Raw genomic sequence first — 8,930 nt, forward strand, 5'->3', positions numbered from 1 at the left:
TCCTGCATCTATGTAAGCACAAAGCTGATGCACTTGTACCTGTCTGTATTCTACCCTCGGTCTCAGCAGAGTAGATGGTTATTTAGCTATAAACCAGTTAAAAGGAAGGGCAGGCATTTACTGCAGGTTGCCATGTGGATTTGCAGACAGGTTCTAGCCTTGGAGCCCAACTGCAGGTGCTGGTCTTTAATGATGTATTTCCTCACACAACAGGAGTGAGATGGTGTGAAAAACTCAGCTTAGTCCCCTGAACCCAGATCCTCAAAGGCCTTAGAAAAAGAGAGAGATTTTGGTCCAGACCCTCAAAGGCATTTAGGCTCCAACTTCCATGGAAGTTAGGCATCAAAAGACCTTTGGGGGTCTGGGTCTTTGTAAGAAGGGGTTCTGATTCTGCAAACCTTTACTACTGCGGGTGGCGCATCCGTCTGGGAGCAGTTCCATTGTCTTCAAGCCTTGGTAGTAAGGGTTTTCAGGACTGGGTTGTATGTCCTAGATCAGGGGTGGGAAAACTACAGCCCTTTTGATCTGGTCCTCAGCTCCCTCTGGGAAGCAGGGTTGGGGGTTTGCCTCGCTCCAGCTGGAGAGCGGGGTTGGGGGCTTGCCCCGCTCCGTGCTGCTCCCAGGAAGCAGCCGGCATGACCCCACTCCGGCTCCTACGTAGTATGTGGAGGTGTGGCCAGGTAGTTCCCAGCCAATGGGAACTGCAGCAGTGGTGTCTGTGGACGGGGCAGCGTGCAGAGCCATGTGGCCGCGTCTCTGTGTAGGAACCAGAGGGAGGACATGCTTCCAGGAGCTGCTTGTGGTAAACGCCGCCTGGAGCCTGCACCCCCTGAGCCCCCACTGTGCCCCAATCTCCTGCCCCATCCCTGATCCCCCCCTCCAATCCTCCGAACCCCTCAGTCCCAGCCTGGAGCACCCTTCTGTACCCCAAACTGCTCATCCCCAGAGCCTGCACCCCCAGCTGGAGCCCTCACACTCTTCCCCCATACCCCAACCCTCTGCCCCAGCCCTGATCCCCCTCCCGCCCTCCGAACCCCTTGATCCCAGCCTGGAGCCCCCTCCTGCATCCCAAACCTCTCATCCCTGGCCCCACCCCAGAGCCCGCACCCCCCCGCACTCCTACCCCCAATTTTGTGAGCATTCATCGCCAGCCATACAATTTCCATACCCCGATGTGGCCCTCAGGCCAAAAAGTTTGCCCACCCCTGTTCTAGATACACTCTGTCTCAGGTACGAAAGGTGTCTGTATCTATTACAGGGTGGGTCTGGCTCAGCGAATTGTATTGCTGAAATGAAAAGGGACAATCTCCACCACCTCCAGATCCCCTCTTTTTGTTCAGAGCAGGGCTGTACTCCTGCTCTTCAAAATCTCACGCTTGGTGCTTATTGAAGGTGACAGACTGGCCGTTATGGGGACTGAAATATTGTCTACATTGGATAGGTAAAACATGAGCCGTGTCAGGGCGAGATTCCTCAGCACTACCCCATCCACGTATTTCCACCCTGCTGCTTTGGAGAAGCCACTTCTAGGACTGAAAGGATTCTATCCCCATTACTGATACACGCCCCCCTTCCTCCCCGCCCAAGCCAGTCACCAGTTTCGTTTCTAACAGGAGCTCTTCTGAAGATGGTGGCTATCTTTAGAATTTGCAAAAGGCTTTTTTGTGGAGCTGGAGTTTCTGCAAGCTAGGAAGAATGACAGAGATGTTCAGAAGACACCGGCAGTCACAAAAGAGCTTGGGAGAACTTACTTCCACTCGATAGACCTCGTATTCCTGTGTCAAACAGTGAAAACAGAGTGGAGATGCACACGAATTACGAAGGTAGCTGGAGCAGCAGTGAAAACATCATGTGTGCAGCTCTGGAACTAAAGAACTCTGTGGACTACTCCTCAGAAGTCACCTTTCAAACACTTCCTCTCTGGTTGATATTTCTGGTAGGGTTAGAGTGAAATATTCCCATGATCAGGGCTAGCGGTCTTGAGGGAGGAGGCCTCTTGCTTTAGGTTGTTTCAGCCGACTGTACTTAGTGAAGAAGATTTCAATGTTTGTAGAGCGATCGCATCAGGAAGGTGGGGTTTGGGGAGGCCAGAGCAGATCTGATGTAGGGTCAAGGTAATGGGTGTGTACACTGCAAATGAAGGTGTAATTGTAGCTAGGGTAGGCACTCTATGCTAGCTTTAATGTAGCTAATGCAGGTAACGAGCAGTGAAGGCATAGCAGCGCAGGTGTCAGTGTGAGCTAGCAACCCATGCACAAGCTTGTTGGGGATCCAGGGTAGGTACTCAGGTTGCCAGTCCATGCCACCACCTCTTCACTGTTGCTATTACCTATACCAGCTAGGTTAAATCTAGTGTGGGTATGCCTACATGTGCCACCACTACACCTTAATTTGTGGTGGAGACGTGCCCGATCGTCGCTCTAGTCTGCCATTGTTCCTTCTCTCTCCTTTCTCGTTCTTCTTTGTCTGACTTGCGCTCTTGCTCTGCCTCAGATCATTTCCCCCAAAGTTGCTCATTTTTCAACGGAGTGTTTTAAAACACTGTAGCGCGGTAATGTAGTCGGTAAAAAGAAGAGGCTGTTTAACTTGGCTTTTAACGTAATTACCTTTAGGCAGATGCCTCTGGGGATTATGATAGCCACTCAGTTGCATAATTCCTTCCAAAGCCACAATCCTTAATTATCCCTGCAATAGCATATTTTTTCTCTGTGTAATTATTTGTTTGTGCGCTAGTCTAGCGGAAGCAGTGCTGACAATGAAATGTGTTGCCTGCCTGCACTCAGAACTGCTAAGCAAACATTCCAGCAACTGTAAAGGCTAGAACTTGAGTTCCATTATTTAAACAAAGTGAACAAGGCAGATAATCTGGGTTGGATGAGTCTCTTCTCAGGTGCAAAGACCTTTCCCCCCCTTTCTAGCCCATTTTTAAGGCTCTTGTTGAAGGTGACGCTAGGTGAATTACTTAGGAATACAAAAATAATTGCCCGCTCTTCACAGATTTTTAAGGCCAGAAGGGGCCATTATGATCGTCTTGTCTGACCTCCTGCATAACACAGGCCATAGAACCTCAGCCAGGAATTCCTGGATCAACGCCATAACTTCTGTCTCCGCTATAGCATTTCTTTTAGAAAGAGATCCAACCTTGATGTAAAGACTTCAAGCAATGGAGATTCCACCAGCCCCCAAAGTAGTATGCAGCATGGAACCTTTGTCCATTCATATTTGCCATATGGACCTTTTTAATATATCTAGATTGCACAATGTTTATCCTGTAGACACTGCCCGCTATACAAAAGAAATGGAACAGGGGAGAGGGAAACAGGAGCAAGTAGCCCTAAGGAGCATATTCTCCTACCTTGCATAGGTTTGTATTGTTCATGATGGTTTAGAGGTTCTATGTTTGCTCCCTGGGATGGAGTATACATCTCACATTGGCGCTAAAAGGGTTAACTGGAGCTATACAACCTAGTTATGGCACCTGGCTGGAGAGAGGGCCAGGCCCACTTGATGATGGAGCCAGGTTGGATGCAGAGAATGAAGGCGGGAAGCCCAGGTGAGAAGGAGGCTGCAGGTAGAAGAACTCTGCAGTTCCTCTGTGGTTGCTAGACAGTGAAGGGAAGGCCTAGAGAGAGGCAGAAATACAGAAAGCCCAGGGGAGGGGTAGTCCTGAAGAAAGGCCAAGGTAGGAAGAAGTCAGGGAGACAGCAAGGTGTCTTGGGGAGCAGACCATAGCTGCTTACCCCAGGGTCCTGGGACTGTGATGCAGAGGAAAGGGAGAGCCTGGGTTCCCCCTACCAGGGACCAGGAAGGGTGGTGTGAAAACACCCTGACACACGGAGAGAAGACTATAGAGTTCAGAGCCAGGCCTCCAGGAAGGAAGCCTCATGAGGTGTCACTCTACTCAAGAGCAGGAGGATAACCCTGCAGAGCCTGAGAAGGGGTGCAATGTCTGGAGGAGTGAGTCTGGATAGCAGGGAAGAGTTATGTTTGTTTGATTTAGGTTTATTTGACTCCTTCTTTAGCCCAGAAGGGGAGGGACTAAACCTGACCCGGCTGGAGGGCTGAGTCATGAGAAGAGGCAGCCCACCACAGAGCCAAGCAGCGGTCAGAAGATGCTAGAGGAAAGTGCTGCCATGTCCAGCCACAAGGGGGCATGCCATTGCTGAGTCACCTCTTCCACCTACACATCCCGTAATGAACAATGGAATAGATCCATTTTTGCAATACAAATAATGATCCTTTATAAAGTATTCAGACCTCTCAAGTGCACCTCATCTTGAGGATCACCACTTATTTTAGTCCCCAGCTAACCTGTGTTAATACAAAGACATATTCCCCACACTTTTATTGTTGAAAACTATTGACATTATATCTGAAATAAGGCAGAGATTATAGAATTAGAGGGATGAATCCCACCGTGTATTAAATTTCCTGCAGGAACAATTTTTCGCATCCCTCGTTTCGGGTCTTTGCCCCAGATCTGGGCCTTGGTAGGCTAGGAGGAATGAGTGTATTGCTCAGTTACAATGGCTATCAGGAAGGAATTACATATTACAGTCCATCCACCCATGACTTCAGAGTTAATGCTATTACAATGCATGGCAAAGTGTAAGGAACTGAGTCCCTTTGGCAAAAATGTTGCCTATAAAATAACAATGAGAGTCATCTTGTCAAGAAGACAGATCTGCCTTGGGACACACCATCAGGCCGTTTTTGTTCTGTCCTGCTTTTGAACAAGGCTAAGTTTTAGTGCAAATAAAAGAAGCACTCACAAGAAGCAGAAACCCTGGGCACAGTGAGAATCAACAAAAATGCACAAGCGAAATCTTCCCAAGTGGTTTGAAGAGTCTGTATGCTGGAAGCTGTTGGATTGTTAGTTGCAGTGCAGCTTCCAAACTTTGTGGTTCCAGATGCTTCAGCCTTAGAAATGAGCACTGCGAAGGACTGAAAACGAGGCAAAAGCGGAGGACATGCTTGAATGGCTGTTACATATTCATGAGTAAAGCTGTCAAAATTCCATTCCACTTCACCCCCAGTGTTTGTCTACAGAGGCAGAACAAACCACATGATAATGTTCAATGCCACGGGGAGGAAAACGTAGAACAAAGGAGGTCCTTCTTCCATCTGGAGCTTGCCTTAGGAGATCTTTTGAAGCAATGTGGTCTATTTCAACTAAGTATGATGGAGGTTTGCCTTGTATGAGCCTGATCCAAAGCCCATTGAAGTCAATGGAAACACTCTTATATTCTTAATGCTTCGGTTCAGGCCCTATGCTGACAAGGCAAATGTGATTTTTTTGGTGGTTCCTACACCATACTAGTGTCTTGCTGCCTCAGTGCAATTTTTTTCTGCTTTTCTGCTGCTAGGGTCTGCTGCTGACACTTGTTCTCCAGTTTCTCTGTACACTGGACAGTTGAGTCCAAATTCTCATACACAACTGTCTACAGAAAAGTGCTTCAGAAATGATAATGTTGTATAATGACCGCCATCTAAAAGTCAACAATTACCAAAGTTACTGCATTAATTTCCTCTCCTAAATAGATATATATATAAACTCCTCCTTTGATAGTCATAGATGGATTTCTCTGGGAGGCCAATTTCACTTTACAGTCACAAGTCTGAACTTGTATATTTTATTTAAACTAAAACTACAGAATTCTGTAGTTTTAATTTAAATGAAACAATACAACTTCAGAAAGGTACAGGCTCAGATTTCAGCTATCTGACAACCTGCTCAGGAGGAATAACTCTTTCAAGGCTGTGAAAAATGAAACGTACAAGCCCTTTTTCTTTTTATGAAAAGGGAATTTAGTTTTAAGACCCACCATTACTAAGAGGTTGAGCGAGGGAAGGGGGTGGGGGAGTCAGATTAAAAGCAAGACATTTCTCCACCTGCTGCGGGCGTTCAAGCACTTAGGACTAGATTGTCACAGCAAGAGCTGCTTTAAAATTTTTGACAACTTGTTTGGGGATGAAAATGGATTTTCAGCTAACTGGAAACTTAATCCTGAAAACTTTCTTTGAAAACTTCATGTTTTTTGATTTCAGGATTGGTTTTTTGCTACAAACCTGAACAATTCCATGAAAAATTCTGATGAAACATTGCCTTTCACACTTTTCATGGAAAACAATATATATTTACCTGCTCTGGTCCTAGCTCTCACTCAGCCATGCAAGAAAATAAGAAAGAACAAAATCTCCCCTTACACTTCTTATTGTGTTGGGGACAGTAGGAACTACTTGAGCAAGTGGGTGGGGCAAGGGATGAGAGGGGCGGAGAGTAGAAGTAGTCTGGGCCAAATTGTGATCACTTTACTGATACAACTACTCATTCTGGCTTCAAGGTGTACTGGACCATAATTTCTGAAAGTAGAAAGAACATAAATAACTGTCCCTCTCACACAGTTTTAAAAGCAGTGAATCATTTCTAAGTATGTAGGTAATTAAATACCACCTTATATATAGAGGCACATGAGAAAAGCCATGACCATTCAGAAAGAAGGTTTGACAGTGGAGGAACATTTTTTAACAGTTGCATGATGACACTGGTAACCGGATTTGTGTGTGTAACTGTCAAGGCATTGTTGTAAATCTTACAATTTTAGTAATCAGGATATATTGTTTTACATGCAACATTCTCATGAGTTGATAGCGATGCATGTAATCCTTTAGTGTGGAAAATAAGGCTTAGAATTTGTCTGTCTTCCTGTACTTTGAAAAGAGATACTGTATTGCTCTGGGTTGCAAAATAGATAGTCCTGTTTGATGCTAAAATATAATGTACTATGATATGCTTTAGAAACAGCTAAACATATAGACACATAAAATTATGATTATCGATGAAAACACTGCTTATTGGCCAGCTAAGTGCAGTACATGAGAAGAGCACAAAAAACTTTGGGTTTACCAAAATAGCATTTCAAACAGAGAAAATAACACTACTTGCTGTAAAAGTAGCCATTATTGCAGCAGTATGTTAAATATGCAATCAGTCAGAGAGTGGGTGCTTTCAAGGCAATGAATGCAACTCACCATTCCACCTATTGAGCTTGTTAGCTTGTTTTTCTTTCACTTGTTTTTCTTTCACTATTTTAACTTGGCTGGAAGACAGAATAGCCTTATTTTGAACAGCTCTTTAAGTCTTCCTCTGTCAAACTATACATACAAAGGGACAGAGCATTCACACACAAAATGCAAAGCATACTCCGCTCTGTGTGGGTGGGGTTAGAGGCAGTGCCTTTTACATAGATGGGGATATGTCAGCACCTCCTCTTGAGTAGGTGGTCGATGAAACCCCACCAGCAGATCTACATTTGCAATACTTCGGCATTTGAAGCTGGGTGATGCAACTCTTTATTGTACGACAGTTGGGCCTGGGAAAAGGGTGATATCTCACAGGGTAGGGCACAGGCTGTCCTGCCTGTGATAGAGAGAAAGAACAAGGAGAGAAGGTGCAAAAGAGCTCGCTGAATAAATGTTCTAAATCAACCCATCTGCCCCTGGAAAGGGGAAGAGAAGGTAAAAAGAAAATCTAGTTTCAGTATTGATCACTCATTAAGGCAACTATATGGTGGTGGACATGCTATAAAAACCTGTGTTACCTCAATAGAGGCACACAAAACAAGATAATTAGATAGACAAATGTGCTACCACTAACCTGGGATGAAGAGGAAACATTAGCATCTAAAAATGTCAGCGTTCGCTAGGACACTCCAACGCCTCCTCAGGGACAAAGGCCTGGCCACTGTGAGCCAGGCGTTTATCACCTCCAGATTGGACTACTGTAACTCGCTATATCTGAAGCTCAGTGTTAAACAGTGCACAGGCAAAATCCATCTGGTACACAATGTGTCTGCTCTCCACTTCTGGGGCTGTGAGCACACCATGCCTGAGCTCCACTGCCTCCAGGGTTCCCCGTCTGCTTCAGGAGCCAGTTTAAGGCCTTCATCCTAAATATCTTCAGAGCAATTTGTGGATGAAGCCTCAGCTACATTAAAAACTGAAATTTGATCTAGGAACCCTGCAGATACAGTTGTGCTCCAGTGGGACAATATGGATCAGAAAGTATGTGAGAGCTAGAAGCAAAGAACATAAGAGTGGCCCTACTGCGTCAGACCAAAGGTCCATCTAGCCCAGTATCCTGTCCTCTGACAGTGGCCAATGGCAGGTGCCTCAAAGGGAATGAACAGACAGGTTATCGTCAAGTGATCCATTCCCTGTGACCCAATCCCAGCTTCTAGCAAACAAAGGCTAGGGACGCCATTCTTGCCCATCCTGGCTAATAGTCATTGATGGACCTATCTTCCATGAATCTATCTAATTCCCTTTTGAACCCCGTTATAGTATTGGCCTTCACAACACCCTCTGGCAAGGAGTTCCAGAGGTTGACAGTGTGTTGCATGAAAAAATACTTTCTTGTGTTTGTTTTAAACCTGCTACCTATTAATTTCATTTGGTGTCCCCTTGTTCTTGTATTATGAGAACTTCCTTATTTACTTTCTCTATACCACTCATGATTTTATAGACCTCTATCATATTCCCCCTTAGTCATAGTTTAGGAATACGTTAAATAGGACTGGGCCCAGTACAGATCCCTGGGGGACACCACTATTTACCTCTCTCCATTCTGAAAACTGGCCATTTATTCCTACCCTTTGTTTCCTATCTTTTAACCAGTTACCAATCCATGAGAGAACCTTCCCTCTTATCCCATGACTGCTTATTTTGCTTAAAAGCCTTTGGTGAGGGACCTTGTCAAAGGCCTTCTGAAAATCTAAATACACTATATCCACTGGATCTCCTTTGTTCCAACAACTGCATGCTTGTTGACCCCCTCAAAGAATTCTAGTAGATTGGTGAGACATGATTTCCCTTTACAAAACCATGTTGACTATTTCCCAACAAATTATGTTAATCTATGTGTCTGACAA

This window comes from Lepidochelys kempii, chromosome 11 (assembly GCF_965140265.1).
Source record: "Lepidochelys kempii isolate rLepKem1 chromosome 11, rLepKem1.hap2, whole genome shotgun sequence".
Classification (NCBI taxonomy): domain Eukaryota; kingdom Metazoa; phylum Chordata; order Testudines; family Cheloniidae; genus Lepidochelys; species Lepidochelys kempii.